Source organism: Astatotilapia calliptera, chromosome 13 (assembly GCF_900246225.1).
Source record: "Astatotilapia calliptera chromosome 13, fAstCal1.2, whole genome shotgun sequence".
Lineage (NCBI taxonomy): Eukaryota > Metazoa > Chordata > Actinopteri > Cichliformes > Cichlidae > Astatotilapia > Astatotilapia calliptera.
Window position 1 is genome coordinate 21,414,717 of NC_039314.1, and position 19,739 is coordinate 21,434,455.

A 19,739-nucleotide genomic window follows, 5' to 3' on the forward strand; every position below is an offset into this window, starting at 1 on the left:
TGGCATAGGTAACCTGCACATCTACGAAGGCGCCATTAATGCTGAGGAATATAAACAGGTTCTGGAGCTATATATCACTGAGAGAAGATCTGGTTTATTTTAACAAGACAATGCTCATTCTAAATATATTACAGCAGCATGGCCCAGCAGGAAAAGGTCCAAATGCTAAACTGGCCTGCCTAAACTGGTCCAGAATTGTACCCCATTGACAATGATTTGTGCATTATGAAAACAGATGACAAAGGAGGAGATGATAAACCGTTGGGCGACTGAAATGTTGCATCAGGCTGTTTGCAATTTTTAAAAAATCACAAACATTTTAACAGCTCTTGCAGTGTTATTTAAAGAAACAATGGAAGAAATCAGTGCAAAACATGCAGATGCCAAATTCAACATTAACATTTTTTAACTTTTTTATATTGTCTTTATACTACATTTAATTGTGTAAAGGCTTGAAATTGTTTACAAATTATTGCACCGGTTTATTGTCATTTAATAAATTTTGTTATATTGTAGCAAAGTCAAAGAAATACACATATAATAATTCTGTAATGACTATAATAAATCTGCCTATAAGTGTTACAAAAAGAAGGAATTTGAAAGACATAAAAATGAATAAATTATTCCCAGAGTGAGTACCTCTGTGTACACTGGCTAACTCCATCAATATCGAACAATTTTTGTGTTTTGCAAAAGAAGGATGTGGGAAATTTTAATGGACTCAGCAAAAAAGAAGCTGCACTGAGGCACTTTGACATTTTAAAACACACACACTTTTGGGGAATTAAAGAGATTCTGTAGATAGGTCTGAAAGCTTATCCTGTGCACCTCAGCAAATTCTAAAGCTCTTTTTCTTATGTGATCATTTTAGGTAATTTAATAAATTCCCAGAGCTCTGGGTGGAATTAGAAGAAGCTAGACTTTGGTCAGAGGAGAGCTTTTAAGAAAGCTGGGATCGTACATCAGAGGCCCAGCAGTCGATGGTAATATAATGAACGTTTACATTTACCTGCTTCTCACCTTTCCTGTTGGTATATACCCACAATCTAAACTGCACTTGTCAAAGCATCAGTCCAGTTTGTTTTCATAAATATGCTGTATCTCTTTTTTTCCATCTCTCTCCTCCATGCTCCTGCTCGAAAAATTAGATATTTGGTGTTTTAGTGAAGGGCTTGAGGTGTGGTTAGCGTACGCACGCGTGTGTGTGTGTGCAAGCACGTTGGGGTTGGGGTTGCAGAGAGCTGCTCACGATGCCAGAACTAGCACTTCTGGTTGGAAAAAAGGAGTCTGAGTTTTCGTCAGACGTGTAGGGAAGACAGACAGGGCGAGGGAAAGGCTTTTTGAAAGTGCAGTCCAAAAGCAACAGAAAACACTCCCTCTTGACCATGTGGTCAAAAATGGGTGTAGAGGGAGAGGCGGCATCTGGCGTGATGCCTGGAATGAAAAGAAGCAAATATACCCTCCTCGTCCTGCAGTGTGCACCTTATATTGCCAGCTGCAAACCGTGTGTAGACGAAGAGAGACAGGAAGGTAGAGGGAGAAACAGGTAGAGTCAAGAGCAAGACGCAGACAGACAGATAAAAAGCGGATCAGCAAGAAAGACAGACAGACAGACAGAGAGACAGATTCACATATAAAAGCGCCAGGAAGGAGTATACTGAGAAGCGTGGAGGCATATCATGAACAAGGTCAGAAAGACATCGCTTGGCAGAACAGGAAATGATACAGGATATATCTTCTCTCTCTCACTCGCTCTCTGTGCTCTCCAAGGCCTGTGCTGTAAGTGACAGCGCTGCAGAGGGAAGTTGACATTGCTGAAGTATGAATTTCACCCATTTGTGTTTTGCGGAAAACACGGAATCGAGGCTGTCTGTCTGGATCAGGGGCTAGGCCCTTGACCTTTTAATGACCCCTTCTGAGCAGACGGCAGGATTTTATTGGCCAGTCAGATTCAATTTATTAAACACTATGCAACTCTATTTGAAACTTCTTAGTTATTCTTTCCAAATGTGGTTGTGATATCCATTTGGAAATGGATGTGAAAGATGTTCAGCGTCTTTTATGACCACTTTTGGACCTCTTACTTTACTTTACGTGCTTTGCTTACTGCTTTTTTAGATAAACCAGCGTGGTCATGTATTTAAAAATAAAGGATATTTTTAAATACTGTATATATCATTAATCAGCCTGAAATGCTTTTTTAAGCCCAGCACAAATCCAGCACGTGGCCAGAGAGTCAAAACAGAGCAAAGGGGAGATTACTTGGAAATAATTGGAAATAAATCAATACAAGAGCAAGCTTCACATCAATGTTTTTTAACCATGCGAGGCAAAAACTGCTCTAAATATTACGTTGAAATAAATGACTCATGCAGCAGAACCCAGGCAATAAGAGGCCTTAATCTGGAGCCCAAATAAAAAGCACTAACATATCTGCATACACATGTATATTGACACACATGCACGGGCAGAACAGTGGGTAATACAATACACACAGCTATGGAGTGGTGGGGTAAAGTGAGACCTTCCTGTAATCAAAAGAAACGGTGTGCTATAATAAAGCCCATTTTGAAACGGTCTATGGCCTGAGGGATCAATCCTTCTGTTGGAATGAGGAAGAGAAAATGGACACTAAGCTGTGTCTCACAAAAAGAACAGAATAGAATAAAGTAGAATAGAGCGCTACAGAAGTGGATGATTGTACCGTCTTAATAACACTATGTTTTGTTGACTTGAGATCTCGTTTCTGTTCTTCCTTTGTCCTCTTTTACCTTCTTCCCTCTTCTTTTGTGGCATCTTCTCTCCTGATGTTGCAGGTTGCACTTCGTTTGCGAGTCTCTTGGGCGACATCCATCAGCTGAATGGATAGAGGCTGTGCAACAGCAGCGCTACAGCAAAAAGAGGGCAGAGGGTATTACCTTTCCAAAAACCACAGAAACACCAGTCTGGAATCAATCTGGTATCACACTACTAGCTCTAAAACACACACAAAAACACACATTTTAATCTTTAACCCTGGTGAGTTTGCTCGCTGCAATTTTTCATCTGCGTGAGTTTATGCGTTGTAGTATCGTGTCAGGCCCGGGATATGGTTCTCTGCTATATCTTTGACTTCACCTGCTGCTGAAGCTCTTTACCAGAGCACTGAGAGTTAACTGCTGCCATAAATAGTCAAAGGAGTGTGTGCAGTGATGTGCGGGGCAGTACAGGGCAAAGATATATCTGACAGGAAAAGAGCAAATCATCTCTCCTTGCTACCTGCTGTAAAAAATCCAGTTTCAATGCTTCAGATCAGCCTTCAGATCAGAGACCAGTTGATTTTGAAGAAATCCAAAAAAAAAGGAAAGCATGAGGTGTCTCTGGCATACTTAATTTGATTTGTAAGGCTCTGTCTCAAAAATAGATCACACATGGGCAGAGCGTTTACACAGGCAAGTTCATCATTACATTACATACTCTGAAAGCTGTACTATTTTCCACCTTTGCTGCTGTGGAATTTTACATCAATTTCAATTTAGGATTTCTTCTGTATCTCTCTTTTTTTAATTTGTCTTTGATGTGGCAGCTGGTCAGTTATTGGATATAATATCACCATTAGCTATACTAGAAGGACAAAAATATTATTTTTAGAAGGCTAACTGTTTTATTTATTATGTGTTTCATCAAGCCATATGAAAAATATATTTTAAGCAAAGTCATGTTTACTGTATTTAACAGCTTTCATGACGAATGCTGATCATTTTTGTTGGCAAACCTCCATAAAGCTCATAAGCAGGAATTATTTCCTAATTTGAACATGCTCTATTGAGTATTGGGTGAGATTCTGGGGCCGTAACACTCCAATAAATGAACAGACAGTGTATTGTTCCTCTGTGGCTCTTTGCTGCCTTTCCTGCTTAATTAAAGGTTAATTGCATAGAATAAGTCCGCATTTCTATTTCCATCGATGCAAAGCTGAGTTTGTGAGAGGGCGGCAAGGATATCTGGAATTTATCAACTTTACCTAACTCAGTGTGTGAGCAGGCACAAAACATGTGGGAGAGGGTATATGTGTCACACAGCATATGCACACGGCACACAAGGCACACAGACACACACAGAAAAATTCAGAACTCCCTCTGCCATTTTTAATCAAGAATTTGATCCCTCATTCCATCTGGGTGTTCTGACTTGGTGGGCTGCAGTGTGCACACAAGAACACATGCATACATGAAGCAGCTAAACACACACAGAGATACACATATATGTACATGGAGATGCAAACACTGATAGATAATCTGTGGGGTGGCTAAAGCGGGGACCACCAACTGCATGCTGAGAATTTTGCCTGAGCCATCAAGCAGCAGATGGTACTAGTCTATTATTCGACATGGTTTGCACACACGGAAAGATAAACGCATGCATATAAAGTTGCTTAGAAGCAATGTAATTAGCAAGTATTGGAAGAGCATGCACGAAGAGCTCTAGTATATTTCAGTGCAACTTCAATATGATCTCCCTGTTTCGTGTCTTTGTTCTGTTTGGGCTGATTTAGTGAGTAAATCCTTGTCCTTCTGTCAGAGGCCTCCTTATCCTTTCGTGATCACCTGTGCTCATTTAGCAAATAGGCTCTTGTGTGTTGCATGTGCATGTACGAGGACACAGGTTAAAAAGATAACATTTGGTGGACCACCTGCCAGGAAGCTCAGTTTGCTAAATACAAAGTCTCATCTTACCCAATACTGTGAGTGTGTGCATCGAGGGTTTACAGTTGACATGAATGGCTGAAGAGCAAAAGTGTTTGATTACTGATAAATGTTATGGAACAAGAACTACGTAAAGAAGATGAAGTGCAAATGACACATGCTGTGACTTTTTAGCAGTAGAGCTGACATTTGAGCACAAATCAAAACCAGACACAAAACCATGCAATTTCCATGCACAAGCCCTGTCATCACTTCAGTAAGATGTTTTTCCATACTGCTATAAACCCTAATTGTTACTGTAACTTCAACTATTAAAAAAAACAAACTTAAATCATCACTTTATAGCGACCACGTTATTAACTGATTTGAATTCTTAAATGAGGCCTATGGCAGGATCACTCAACCACTTATCACCTTTGCTTATCATTAGTGCAGTGCCGCAAGGCAAGTGTTACTACTAAAATGGCCATTAACAAGTTCTGCTACCAGCTCTTTGCCCCATAACCTGGAGTGTCTACATCATTAGGTCTAACTGGCTTCACTGATCATAACTCACAGGGAGGTTCACGTGCAGAAAAAAAGATGGAGACAGGTACAGATGGAAAAGGGGAGAATTAAAATGCTCAGTCTTCTATTGCTAAATGGACTGGTTCTCATAGTCAACTTGCCTCATTTACTTTCCTTCTAGGCTCTTTCTAACTAACATTCACACACATTCGTCCATCAGAGAGCAACTTGGGGTTAGCATCTTGTTCAAGGATATTTGGCATGCACTGGAGCAGACAGGGAACGAACCACCAACTGTCTGATTAGTAGGTGACCTGCACTACCGCCTGAGCTACAGCCATTCCATGTGTGCATATGTGCATTACTGATGAAGAGTTAAAGACATTAAGGATGGAATTAACAAATTTTTTGCTTTGGCGCAAATGTGTAAGGGTGTGGCAACATGTACGCTCTGTATTTGTGGGTCCACATGACTTAGAACCAGAGGAATTTTAATTGTCTGAAACAAAGGAGGATTTAATTTTTTCCCAGTACATCTATCTTTCACTCCTTCGCTCTCCTTTGCTTCTTTTTTTTCACCGTCCTTTCTTCCATGAAACAATAAAATCGTCTGGCCTCTAAGTTATGGAGAGCTTTTGAAGTGGCTAGAGGAGCCAGTAAATTTAGTGGGCACCTTTGGGAGTCGGTTCAGTGGTGCAGTGGCTGTACCTATATTTCATGTGTTCATGTGCTCGTGCCTATGTGTGTGCGTCTATGTGTATGTTTGAAAGTGTATGCGTGCTCACATGAGTCACGGCTGTGCCTGCGTTTCTGTGTGTGACACAAATGTGCTTAGATTTGGTGTGTGCACTTGAATATGTGTGTGTGTGTGTGTGTATGTGTTCATGTGGCTCTCTATTTCATAGTCATGCTGATTTGTAGCCGTCTACATCACGTTTCCCAGGACACCATAAATCTCACTGGGCAAACTGCATTGGAGATAGTGTGTGTGAGTGAGTGAATAAAATAGCATGAGGTCTATGTATTGTGTGATCATGGGCACACCACTGACCATCTGTGCCCGTAGTATTTGCTATATAGTGATAGTTGGCCTTTAATAGAGGTTACTCAGTAAAATTGATTGGTAGCAGATGCATTCAATTGGTGAAGAGAATAAATGAAACCTAGACTGAACAAATGGGGAAAATGCATTTCTCTGTCTACCTTCTTATTTCTTTACTTTGGCATTTGCATCTCTGTTTTACAAGAAAGTGAGTTAAAACAACAGTGCAAGGAAAGGCAAACTATTTAAACATATATTTTGCATTTTCCACATTTTTGTGACATTACCTACATACTAAAGTGTTCACAGGACATATGTGGACAAGTATATAAAAGTGAAAGAATAGGTTGTTGGACAAAGCTCACTGAATTCAAGTATGGTAGCAATGGAATGCAACCATTCAAATTTCTTGTCTCCTACATATACCATGATCGGTTGTAAGGGATATTATTGCAAAGTTGAAGTGTTTGGGAACCACAGCCACGAGGAGCAGATCATGTAAAGTTACAGAGCGGGGTCACCGAGTGCTGAAGCGCATAGTGCGTTAAAGTTGCCAACATTTTGCAGACTCAATAACTGCAGAACTCCAAACCTCCTCTGGCATTAACATCAGCACAAAACTTCCCCGCTAGCAGCTTCATGGCATGGATTTCTATTGCTGACCAGCTCCTGTAATTGTGATGTGTAGGTGGACCAATACCTTTGTCCAGTGTTTCAACTACTATTTAATGCTAATGAGAAAAACAGCTGAGCTTTTGCAATATACTGAAGTACTGATGCGTGGTATCCCTCCCGTTGTTTGTTGCATCCCCAATACAGTGAATTTATGATAATGTATAAAAAAACTGTTTACTACAAGATACTACTAGAAAACATAGGTTTATGAAAACAGAATAGAAGATGTGGACACATAAATATGATATTTAGTGGTAAAAAGTGTGTTTATGTTGCTTTTTCTCCTCTGCTCCTTGTTGTGTCTTTCCACTCCTCTCTATGCTTCTCTCTCTCTCTCTCTCTGTCTTTGCTCTCTCAGTTTTCCTAGACACCTGTGCAGGTCTAATGTTTCAGCCGAGTCCCTGAAAAATAAATGCGGCGCTCCAATCTCTTAATCCACTCGGCTCCATGTAACCACGTCACATGACACCACGATGGACGCCACCGTCTTGATGCCTAGACAACACTGGAGGGAGTGATTGTTTTGTGCGTGTACATGTGAGTTTGTATGTCGAGTCTTTTAGGAAACAGGGCCAAGGAAGAAAGAATTCAAGGATATAGTATGGAATTGCTTCCCTGACAGTTTTAGCTGTATATTAGGTTTGTGTTTGCATTCTAATACTGTATATAGGTGTGTCTTTTTCATGTGTGTGGTTTAGGGATTGCATACTTTATGGCAGAAAATAGGTAAAGTTGGAAGACCAATCTTTTCTAATTTAAATCAAGGTCCATGTGTATGTTTGTAAGTGTGTGTGTATGCGTGTATGTGTGTTTTGGGATGATACCCAATCCACAGCAATCAGTCTGACCTCCACTCTGGAGTGAACTGCTCTCAATGATTAATGGATCTGCCTCCGTGCTTGGTTGCCAAGGCAACCCGAAACCGGATAGCCCTCAGGAATTCGCTAGCTCGCCCTCAAACTTACGTTGTGTGTGTATGTGTGTTGCTAGGCTGTGGGTGGGAGACAGAGTGAGGCTAACAGTGACTCTTTGGAAAGATGGAGTTGGCTATGGTGAAGGTGGGAAAGGAGGTCCAGTTCAGTCAATAAAAGAGGGTGATTTCCATTCTGCATTTTTCAACGCGTTATTGTTTTCTTAAATTTATATTACACATTTTAATGTACTGTCAACCGTTCAGTCTTAAACATTTGTGTCCAAAGCAAGTATTATTTTAGGCCAGAGATACCATAGTATGTAAAATTACACCATTGTTATGGGCCACCTCTGTGTCGGTATGTGGTTTAAATTACAAGGACCATTATTCACTTTCAGTGATCTGTAGTTTCGGCCAAATAGTTATTTATACAACTAAAGGTTCGTGACAGTAATTAAGATTCGTGCATAATTATTTCCATTTGCGTGTGTACATTACTATTTACTATGCTATGTGAGTAGAAGGTTGGGCAATGCCCTTAGTCCATTTGAAACTAGTGATGAGTAAATCCATGTTAACAAGATGGCAGCTCTTAAGTTGAAGTGCTGCTGCCCAGCTTGTGGATTGTATGCTTGACAGACCAACTTAACACTACAGTGTTATTTTCAAAGGGCCTCTTAACACTTTATTGATCTGGAGACCATGGGGCCTCATTAGATGAAGGCTCTGGGTTAGCGCAGTATGCATGCAGTGTGTAGTGGTGCTTTCATTACTGATGGACTAATGATATACATCTATATATATGCATTTCTTTTTGGTGAGGAAATAACCAGTTTCAGCAACAAGGAAACGCTTTTTTTGTCATCTTACATTGTACTGTGGTCAATTGTTGTTGTTTTTTTAAACTATAGACTCAGTATCTTTAGCGTATCTGCCCTGATTAACACATTTACCTTCCAATGAAAGATCCCTGGTTCAGGAGAAGCCACAAAGCCAGTTCCCCCCACAAACTCGCACAATTTAAAGTCTTCAAACACTAATCACAAACACTGTTGTGTGTTGAGGCACAGATCAATAAACAATGAGGTAAAAAAAATCAAAAATTAAATAATTATTATTAAATAAATAGAATAACAAGATCAAATTCAAGATCAAGTGTTTTAAAACCAGTAATCATAGAAAAATAATCTAAATAACCCCTGTCTGAAAGGTTTTCAGTATCTATTGGTTCTACACTGTGGTGCAAGGTAGCCGCAACCTGAACTCACATGACAAAATGTGGTCAGGACGGTTGATGGCTGATGGCTTTTTGCTTTCTTTATCACCTGATTTTCCCTCATGCTGGTGTACTACTAGTGCCAGTCCTAAGGTCAATTAATAGGAGGGTTGTGTCCAGAAGGACAAATAAAACATGCAAATCCATCTGGTGTGACAACCATTTAGGAATGTAGGAAAGTAAGGAAGGAGCCAAATGTATCTTTTTCTGCGCTACAGTGTTACATGTATGTTTTCACATAGAAGTAGAACATAATAAAGAGTTTACCATAAGTGCATCCAATGCATTTGTTCAGATGGGTGTCTTGAATCTCTGGCATTGTGTTAGCTGAATGATAACTCTCTGGCATACACATATCGCAGATTTAAATTTTCTGCCCTGTCTTTACTCCATTAGACTTAATGGAGGAACCAGGTTATCAAATTCAGGATTAAATTCTGACAAATCTAGTGATGCATCTGTGAGCTTTATGAGTTTCAAGGCAATCAACATTTGGTGTCTGTTACATAGCTCTAAGCATATCAGACTGCTGGTGGATTTAGTTGTGTGTCATCAGCATAGCAATGAAAGCTGTTCTTGTTTCATGAGGAAGTTACTTTATGTCAACATATGATATATGAGACCCCACCAACGTTTGTAACTATAGACAGTATAAAAGATGGACTTAGCCACCGAGACATTTTTGTGAAGCGCCATAACAAGCCCAGCACCATTTTGGTATTTTGAAAATGGATGTGATGAGCGAGGGGTGAAACTGCACACTCATCGGCAAACAACCACAATATAATTCTCTATATGGAGTGAATGTTGTATTGACTGGCAAATTTATATGGTGTCAGCAACAAACTTTCATTTTGCTGGTTCACCTATTTTCCTACCCTCACATATGTTCATGAGATATGGGCAATAACCAAAGAATTCAGACAAGTGCCTGAGTTTCTTCTCTAGGGTGGCTGGGCTCAGCCTTAGAGATAGAGTGAGGAGCTAGAAGTAGAGCTGCTGCTCTTCCGTGTTTAAAGGAAAGGTTGTGCATCTGGTTTGGATGCATCCTGGTTGCTTCCCTTTACCTGAAAGTAGATCCAGAACCTGCTGGAGAGATTATATACCTTGTCTGGCCTGGGAACATTTCATGATCCCCCAGGAGTACCTTAAATGTGTTTCTGATCAGTAGAATAACTAGAATAACCTGCTTAGCCTGTTGCCACTCAAAGTCATCAGGAAAGCGTTTATGAAGGTCACAGTGAAAACATGCAGATACAGAAAAAAACAATTTAAGACAGAGCATTACTTTTTATTTCACTGAGACAGTAAATTTTAGGAATGCTATTTGCATATATTTGTTTGAGAGATAAGAACTGGACCTCTTGCATTGCATGCAAAATATAATGCTAAGCAATAATTATTGGTCAGTCTCACTAAAACAGTCACAAAGCTATAACTTAGAGACTGTCCAAAAATACTGTGTAATGTGGCCTTGTCTGTGTATCGTTCATATGTAATCTTTGAGAATTGGGATGTGATCTTTGAAGATCTAAACTTATCCCATCCATCCATCCATCCATCTTCTGTTTATCTGTCTTAAAGAGAATATGATAAAATGCCAAAAATGCTAAATGTTTGATCGATCTCTTATAGAGTAAAATGGAAGATCTACTTGACATGAGGAGTGGTTATAGTGATAGAGTTTCTCCAGGAATGCTTGGAGAGAGAGAACTTCATAATAGCACTGTAGAATTGTAGGTTGGCAATCTTAAGTAACAAAACTGTGGTATTCTAAGTTACTCTTTTAGTTTTATAGTTGTAACATTGTTGAAAAGATTTCATACATCTGAGAATAACATGTTAATAAACTTTTTTTTTTTTAATTTAATCTTCTTTTGAATGAAAATGTGGACTGTAATTTCTTGTAATAAAACAGGTGGTGTGAGCAATTTTTGGTGAAATTAATTTTTTGGCTAAGAAAAAGACACTTCACAATAACAAATAAGTCAGGTAATTTACATGATAATACGTCTGCTAAAATAAACATTGTCTACATTGTCTACAATGTTTATTTTACACAGATCATATATCTATGGATATGAATTTCATGGGATTTCAAAGTGTATCTACTTCTCAAAGATCCCACAAGTTATTAATAAAAATCCGCAAACTCAGTAAAGCTGTTAAGTTAGAAAAGGTTGAATTCATTTAAAGGTTTTTAAAGTAATTTAGAGTCCAAAACAATTTTCTGATAAATATTTTGTTTTTACCGACTATACTCATTGCACACTTAAAATTCTTCATGTTTTCATGTACACATGTGTGTTTGTATGTTACTGTCTAGGTTTATGTGTGCATAAGCTGAGTGACAGACGCAGTGGGGGTATCTGTGGCAGTGTGTCAGGGATGTAAACCCAGACTGACCTGGTCTTCTATTACCCTCCAGCTCTGTCAGCACACAAACATACACCTGCAGAGAGACATGTTAAAAAGAATAAAAATAAAAGCATGTTATGCTTTTATTTTTCTGTTACTGATGAAGCTTCCTGTGCACTCACACTAAGACTGGTAGATCGCTGCTACTTCACCAAGATGATGCTGGTGTGATTATAATTAAGATAAAAAAAGCAGCGGACACGGATCGTTTATCAGGGTTTTAACCAGGGAAGTATTATCAGAAAGATTTATATTTTATTGGCATTTTCATGCACTTCTGAATGCAGGAATAGAAAAACAGACATTTAGCTCTAGAAGTATAATTAATTCCCAGTCTTTAAGTGTACAGTGGATTGTAAGGGTTACTAAAAACTGTTAGCATTTTCTTGTATTAAAACTAAAAATATTTGCTTACTGCACGATCTCATCGGTCCTATTAGACAAAATTTGAGTACTTGTGGGTAGATTACAATACCTTATGATCTAGATCTTACCTTGTGATCTCTGATTTGGAGTGTTTTAGTTAGATGGATACTCCTGTAGTCATCGATGCAACTATGTCACCCTGGTAGCAAAGTAAAAACATCAAATGAGTCTATGGTGTTTCCTCTCTTAGAACAAACTTGATGTTATCCTTACTTTCCTTAAGAAACTCAAACTTAAGAAAGTCCTTCCAGGACTCAAACAGCCCTGAAAGTGTTTTTCTGAATGGAATCAGACACTAAAGACAAGTTGCAATTTAAATCCCAGCTTCTGATTATTGTTAAATGGCCTGTATTTATATAGCGCTTTTCTAGTCCCTAAGGACCCCAAAGCGCTTTACATATCCAGTCATCCACCCATTCACGCACACATTCGCACACTGGTGATGGTAAGCTACATTGTAGCCACAGCCACCCTGGGGCGCACTGACAGAGGCGAGGCTGCCGGACACTGGCGCCACCGGGCCCTCTGACCACCACCAGTAGGCAACGGGTGAAGTGTCTTGCCCAAGGACACAACGACCGAGACTGTCCAAGCCGGGGTTCGAACCGGCAACCTTCCGATTACAAGGCAAACGCCCAACTCTTGAGCCACGATCGCCCACATTATTATTATTAAGATATATATATATATTTTAATCTAAAGTGAGAAACTAATCACAGTACCATCAAACACAAAATTTGTACCTTCAATAGAGAATCTGGTAACAGCCAGAAATCCAAAAACGACTGTCGTGAAAGTTAATTTAGTCACATGTACTTACATAAAAGTGATGTTTATTATTAAATGCTAAAAAATATACTTGTTTGATTTTTGAGTGTTAGAATAAATGTAATTGTACCTATTTGTTGGTAAACATATTTGCAATAATTATATTACAGTTATACCTTTTTTCTACTCTCAAATTATTTATACCTTTAAAAAAAACTCATAATTCTCAGGTTTTCATATTCCAGCTGTAAAATGTAATTTTGAACATGAAATATTATCCAATTTAATAAACTATTTTAGGTTTCATAGATAAAGTCTTTTTTGTCTATAAACTGAGTGGATGTTAATACATTAACTTTACACAGTCCATAAACACAGTAACAGTGTTGGAGACAACTAATACATTCAGTGCCTCCATAATGTGGCTGTGGCTCACAAGCGAGTTAAAAGTGCTTAGACGCAGAAAAAAATGAATGTGTGTGTGAATAGGTGAATGAAGATTATAATAAGAAAGTGCTTTGAGTCCTCAAGTAAAGCTGAAAGGAACTAGATAAGTATCGGTCTATTTACCTTAAACTTAGTGACGTAAGTCATTAATCTAGGAGGTTATACAGACCTACATGTGCACACATGATTTGCAATGCCATTCGTTTAGGTGCGGTGAACAGGCAATCTTAATCCACTTATCCAAACTGTTTAGCTTCTGACGCTTCTGATATATATGCAAATCATATGTATAATGTATGTAAAATCACGAGTTGTAAAACAAATCTTTAAATGTTAATGGTAACTGAGTAAAGGGCTTTTGAAAGTACACACACATAATAAAACACAATACTTTGATAATACTTTGGGGTGGGATAAATGAACAAAAATGAAATCAAAATGTTTTTGTCTTTAAATATTTAAATACACAGTTTAATCAGAATTTATACAAACAGGAGCTTCTGGCAGAAGAAGTGTAAGTAGGCAGAAGAAAATGAACTCTACACTGAGCACTGCCAGATATACAGTGGTAAATATATGTGTAAGTGTGTGTGTGTGTTAATTTGATGTGTCTATAAACAAACTGAAGTCAAAGAAAGTTTAAGTGGACAAACTGTACAGCAATCAAAAGCAGTTATGGAACATCTGACATGTCTTTTCATCTGAAATAGTCAAGGTGGGGAAAAAAAGAATCTACATGAACAGTCCAGTGACTGTTGCTTGTGTGCATACTTGAATCAAATTAAAATGAAGGTCTGGTAGCTTTTCCCCAAACAGTCTCTGTATTTGCGAGCATCTGACTTGGTAAGAACAAGACACAACAAACATTAGGTGAGCAAGGCGAAAGAATAAGAATCGTGCGAATATTTACTGTCGCTAAATACATGTCTTACGGATCTTTATAAGAAAATGAAAAAAAGGGGAAAATTTGCTTTGGTTTTAGGTTATGCGGGCCAAACGACAGAACACCATTATGTGACCCTTCCCTAGAATTAAAGTGCGTTGGGTTATCTGTCACAGTTCACTTCTACTGCATGGCAATGAACCTGAGCCAATCAATGATTAGACCGGTCATATGTTGATGAATACCAGAGAGGCATTCAGTTCAGTGGTATTAGGTTTAACTCTATCTGTCAGCCTATCTTTCACACTCTTCACCCTGATGCGCGGTTTAAATTAGTCATAATCATAACACTCTTAGGTCTACATTTTTTTTTTAAGTTTTTATAAAGGTATGGAACATTTTTCCCCACTCTCCTATAGCCTCCCAGTGCTGTCTCACCCCAGTTCAATGTTTAGTGTATCTATGTGATGGTACTTTGACCTAGTTTATAAAATAGTACAAAAGAATTAGGAAAAGTATAATTAACTTTTCTGAAAATTGCTCCTCACTGATGTAACCAATAGTTTGCTCAAGTTTGATAAAACTTTACTAAAAATGATATTCTCCAGCTGTTTTAAGAAGAAATTATTATACTTTTAATACTGATTTTTGATACAGATGGATCATTGCTAAATAAATGTCTATTTGAAAGGACAATTTCAGTAAATACAGCAACAAAGGCAACAGTCCCAGTTTACTAAACCTTATGTATAGAACTGTGTGAGTGTATAAAGACATATGCATAAGCTTTAGTTTGATTGCACTGACACGTCCTCCTTTAAACATATGGGAAACCATGGGTTAATATCTCTGCATAAACACACATGTATATTCTCACATGTGTGTGCCTGACAAAATGAAAGGCGGCGAGTGGAGAAGGGTTCAGTACGGGCCAGACCTCTAGCCCTAATCAGGTTACATGATTAATGAGGGGGGGAAATGGGCTCATGTTGTATTAAGAAAATGTGTGTTTGAACCCAAAGCAGCGGGTATCAGCAGCCTAATGCATCAGCCATCGACTGGACACCTGAGATCCACGGTCTGCTGTGCTGTTAGCTCGGTCCCAGTGGAGAGACGCTGCATTGATTCTCCTAAAACTCCCTCACTTTCCTCCTGTTTCTCTTTTTATCCTGTTCTTCTTCTATCATTTATGTCCTTCTTTGTCTTTCTTGGATTAAGTTCACACCTCCTTTGTTTTCATTTAATTATCACTTTTTTCCTTCTTCACTTTTTAGTCTCTGCTATTTCAGTTGCTTCATCTGTCTTCCTCTTCTTTCCTTACTGCCTTTCTCCACTTCACTAACAGCTTTACTAGGTTTGCACACACCGCACAATAGCATCAGTGTTTTCTGTGTCTGTTTTTTGCCTCTGAATGATTTAGGTTCATTTCTGGCATGGACCGATGACCAACACTCAGCCCTCGCAACCCAAACACTGAAGTCATTTAATCTGTGCGACTTGCTGCACCACAAGCTTGTCTGATATATTAGCTATGCTGCATGCCTCATCCAATAAGGATTAGGTCCACTCAGTAAGTGTGTGAAATACACCGTAAGGGCAAAAACAACAGGTCGACTTGAAAAAATATATATATACTGAACAGTTTTGTATCAAAAAAAGATTTACTTTGAAACAGGGCAGCAGTTTTACCTCAGCAAATAGCAAAATTACATTTAGTCTGCTACTGGTTGGTGACAGTGGCCATTGTATTAATGCTGGAAGCCAATTAGACAGATTTTTGATGATGGCGGTATCTTGCATTCTCTGGGGAGGTGAGTTGTTATGTGCACAGTAGCTGTAGCACATACATAGGAGCTGATGAGTGATTAGTCTGGATTTAAACACAAACACACCTAAACCGTAGCTCTTCTCATTTTACCCTAAAACAATATTCAGCTTTCTGTCTTATCAACAGCTTCAACTGTGGCACACTAAATTGTAGAGTTACATTAATAATCAATAGAAAATATTATTATGCAGTTTTTCAGGCATGGCTGTATTTAAGTGGCTGCTGAGTTTATTAGAGAGTGGGAACGTGGCTGTGGTTAGGATAAGGCTGAAGGGTCAAGAGGTCAACAGTAGCATAAAGTGTTGTTTTGGCAGCATGAGGTGTTTTCCCAAAGTGAAAAGTAATAATGTTTAGCAATATAAACAGTGGAGGAACATGGTCTGAAATCAGGATGCAAAGATGTTACGCTGACAAAGTCGACTTTTTTTCTCTTTGCGGTGTAATTTTCTCAGTTTACTCCCTGGGTCATTTTCTTGGTGAATATGCCATATTTATGAATAATCAAAGAACAGTCTGTTTGCTCTCCTCAACTGAACCATCAGATCCAATGAGAAAAGTTTACTCTGAAAAGTTCAGTTACTGAGTCTAACAAAGGAGAAGTATAACGCGTTCATTAAAACAAAATAACCCCGGGCTCAGAGAATCAAAGCAATAAAGCAAACTGGATAAATAAATACATGAATGAAATGAAGATCATGGAATCGAGTCAGAGAAATGTTGAGGAGACCGCAAGAAACCCTTGAGATATGGAAACAAACCTGCAATATATAGACAAACGATTAGCGTACCATGTCATCAGTAAAGATGATTCATTGTTGTAGCGTTGCATCCTGAAGTGCACACATGTGTGCGCACATGCACAGTATATGTAAACAAGCATACAAACACAAGAGCAGAGTACAAGCCCAAACGGTCCAAGCACACAGACACATGCAGACTCCCACTATGGATTCTGTGAAGACAGCAGGGAAAATATCTGTGTTTTGAAAGTATTACCAGTCATATTTTCATATTTCTTTCCCCCTGCTGTTATAATTTTCTTCCCTGTCAAACAAATCAAAACGCCAAGACCAAACGGAGGCTGAAGGAGCAGCTCAGATTTTCCACTGTCAGGTTCACAAATGCGTTTCTCTTACAAACAGGCTCTGTGCGAGGAGACATGACCTGTGTGTGTGTGTTTGTGGATCTGTGCGCTGTGTGTGTGTTAAGAGTGCCCTTGTGTTGATTTTCATGTCCGCGAAAACAGTACAGTTCATTCTGTTTAAACTGCATCTAAAACGCGTAAATATTACTCTTGCAAATAATCATCAAAGCATTATTTCGTAATTTAAAACTAATAATAATTTGATTTGGAAAGACAAATCACAAACACAACAAATTACACAATTTACCTATTTCAACATATACTCTTTCAATGTAATGACATTTATTAAGCTGTTATTAGCTATTGTCAACATGTCATCGATAATACTGAGTTTAAAAAGCTATGACTGATGCACAGTTTAATCCTGTGGGAGCCTTTGTATGATGTGGTAGAAATGTAGTTTAGACTTCATGACAAGTGATTGTGTCTGGGCCCCAGATGTTAAACCACTTCAATACCGAACCGGATCAGTTTTTATTCTGAAGTGCATTTTTCAGCCCGTTCGGTTACGTCAAGTAAATAATTTGAGTAAAATATTCAAGATACAGTTTATATAAATGTAAACAGAATGGAAAAAAGTGAGTTATCCTGTAAATTACAACAATTGTAATTCACGTTAATGCAAGCGAAACTAAATCTATACTGCATTCATGCCTCTCTCCACAGCGTGTAGAGTAAAAACTCTGGATGATGAAGCAACAGTGCATTTCATTTCCCAAACAGGATGGCCGGGGTGATCTGCTGCCTTCTGGTTACATTTCCCCTCAGAGCGTCATCCGTCATCGGAGGGTCAGGGGTCGGGAGATTCATCAAAACAGTTTGTGCAGTGTGAGGTACACAAAGGAGCCTCTCAGGATTAGAGATGGCTCGCTGTGTTTATGGCTGTCTACATTAGGGTCTATCCCGTCATCACCCTACCCGGCTTGGTGTGAAGTCATCATCCATTCTGATGGGTTGACATGAAAAACCATCATATACACAACTCTCTTATTGCATTCCCTGTTTCTGCTGCTCTGCAAATATGAGAGTAGGAAATATTGATCGAGATCAAAATGATAGTTTCCAATGCCTTCGTGGAATTTAATAGATGGAGGTTCAACCTGTGGCAAAAAATTATAGAAGCCTAGTGTGCATTCCTAAAAAGATGAACTAAAAAAAAGTTATTATTCTACAAAGCTCATGCATATCTTTTAAACTCCCTGAAGCAACATTTTTCCTTCTGTTTATAAGACTTTAAAGCTCTTTCAACTCCTCTGTCATTGGAAAAAGTACCAAAAAAAAAAAGAAATTTACAGCTAAATATTTCTATTTGGGCTTTTCTGACATGATGAAATCGCCATAAACAAATGTTCAAATCCCACTTTAATACCATCAGCGGTTTAGGTTGTGTATTTCCTGTGGAATCAAAGGTAACGTGGCAGTGTTGCTCTTGTTTTCTTCTTTGGCCGAGATATGTAGTCACATGGCATTTATAAACACAGTACAACTGATGCCTATTATGTTTGACATGTGTTGATTGCTGGACAGCTAGCGTTGGAGAAGAACTCGCCGGAAGCATTTGAGTGTCCTATTTTTGCACATTATTTTATTTAACATGGTGTCTTTCTGAGTCTGTGCCAGAACGAGAGTTGCCAAAGCTATCTCCATGATAAATCTGGGACTTTGACACATATGCTGCCCAGCAGAGAAAAATCTTACATTGACAAAATGGAGTCCATATATCTCTCTGCCTAAAGAGCGTGCTGGCTCCATTAGCTGGTGTTTGGACACCTGCAGGGGCTCGGGACTCAACGAGGAGGGCTGTCAACGAGGGGCTTTGGTAAATCGAGAGATTATCCAAACAGTGGGACACTGGCTAATAAAAACAAGCCCCCCATTCACTGCATTAGTGCTGCATTAGCGCAGAGGGTATGGAGAATGGGGACCTGTGGGTCTGAGAGATGCACAGTCCAAAGCTGTTAAAGGGCTCTTCTGTAAATAATTAGTGATTTATTGCAGGTTGTATTTATTAGATTAGTGATTGGAGTGTTTCCTTGTTTGAAGGAAGTTCTGACATATATGTAGTTCTGACATATACATTTTTACTTTGTATTTAAATATTGGAAGGATGACATCATGCACTGTAGGTGAATTTAATAAACGCAAGATTAATTAATTTATTTAAGCAATTCTAAAATGGCTCATTAATAGTTAGAAAAGTGTAATGTGTATCTAGTACAATAAAGAACTTGCCAAATTAAATATTTACCACTTTTAAAAATGTCATTTATATCCCACAACATGGTTACAGAAGCTTGAAAAATATTTTTTTCAGACATGAAACCATTAGGATCGAGGTGCTTTAGATCATCATGTAATAAGAGGTGTAGTAAATATATATTATACAAATGCATGCGGTATTTTAAATAGTCACAAAATATTTCTATGTAGAATACAGAGGTGAAAGTGTAACTAGCTTGTTTAGTAGTCAGCAGAGTTTTCAGAGTGAGCATAACGTTCATCAGGAAGGCTTGAGAGTACAGTAAGCACAGTATATTCTCTGCAGCCGTACAGCAGCTTCACTCAGGGTGTGTACACCGGTCATGGGCATAAACTTCAGTTTCTGGCCATGACATTTATTAACTCCTACAAATACGACAGCTGGTGTTTTTTTCTCTCAAGGCACGGAAAATGAAATCATCTAATTTCCTTTGCATAACCTTAGTTTTTTGTGAAGTTTCTCAGGGT

At 38.6% G+C, this 19,739-nt stretch overlaps 1 long non-coding RNA gene across 5 annotated transcripts in view; it reads left to right on the forward strand.

Annotated features, from left to right (window-relative positions):
- Positions 1 to 19,739, forward strand: part of LOC113034976 (uncharacterized) — a 42,295-nt gene that overhangs the window by 15,163 nt on the left and 7,393 nt on the right. For 4 of the 5 annotated variants that reach the window (XR_003274270.1, XR_003274267.1, XR_003274266.1 and 1 more), the window contains exons 3-4: positions 872 to 983; positions 2,817 to 2,959. This is a non-coding gene — a long non-coding RNA (uncharacterized LOC113034976). Of the gene's footprint in view, positions 1 to 871; positions 984 to 2,816; positions 2,960 to 7,267; positions 7,447 to 19,739 lie in introns of all 5 variants that reach the window. The other variant, XR_003274268.1, reaches the window with a different exon arrangement.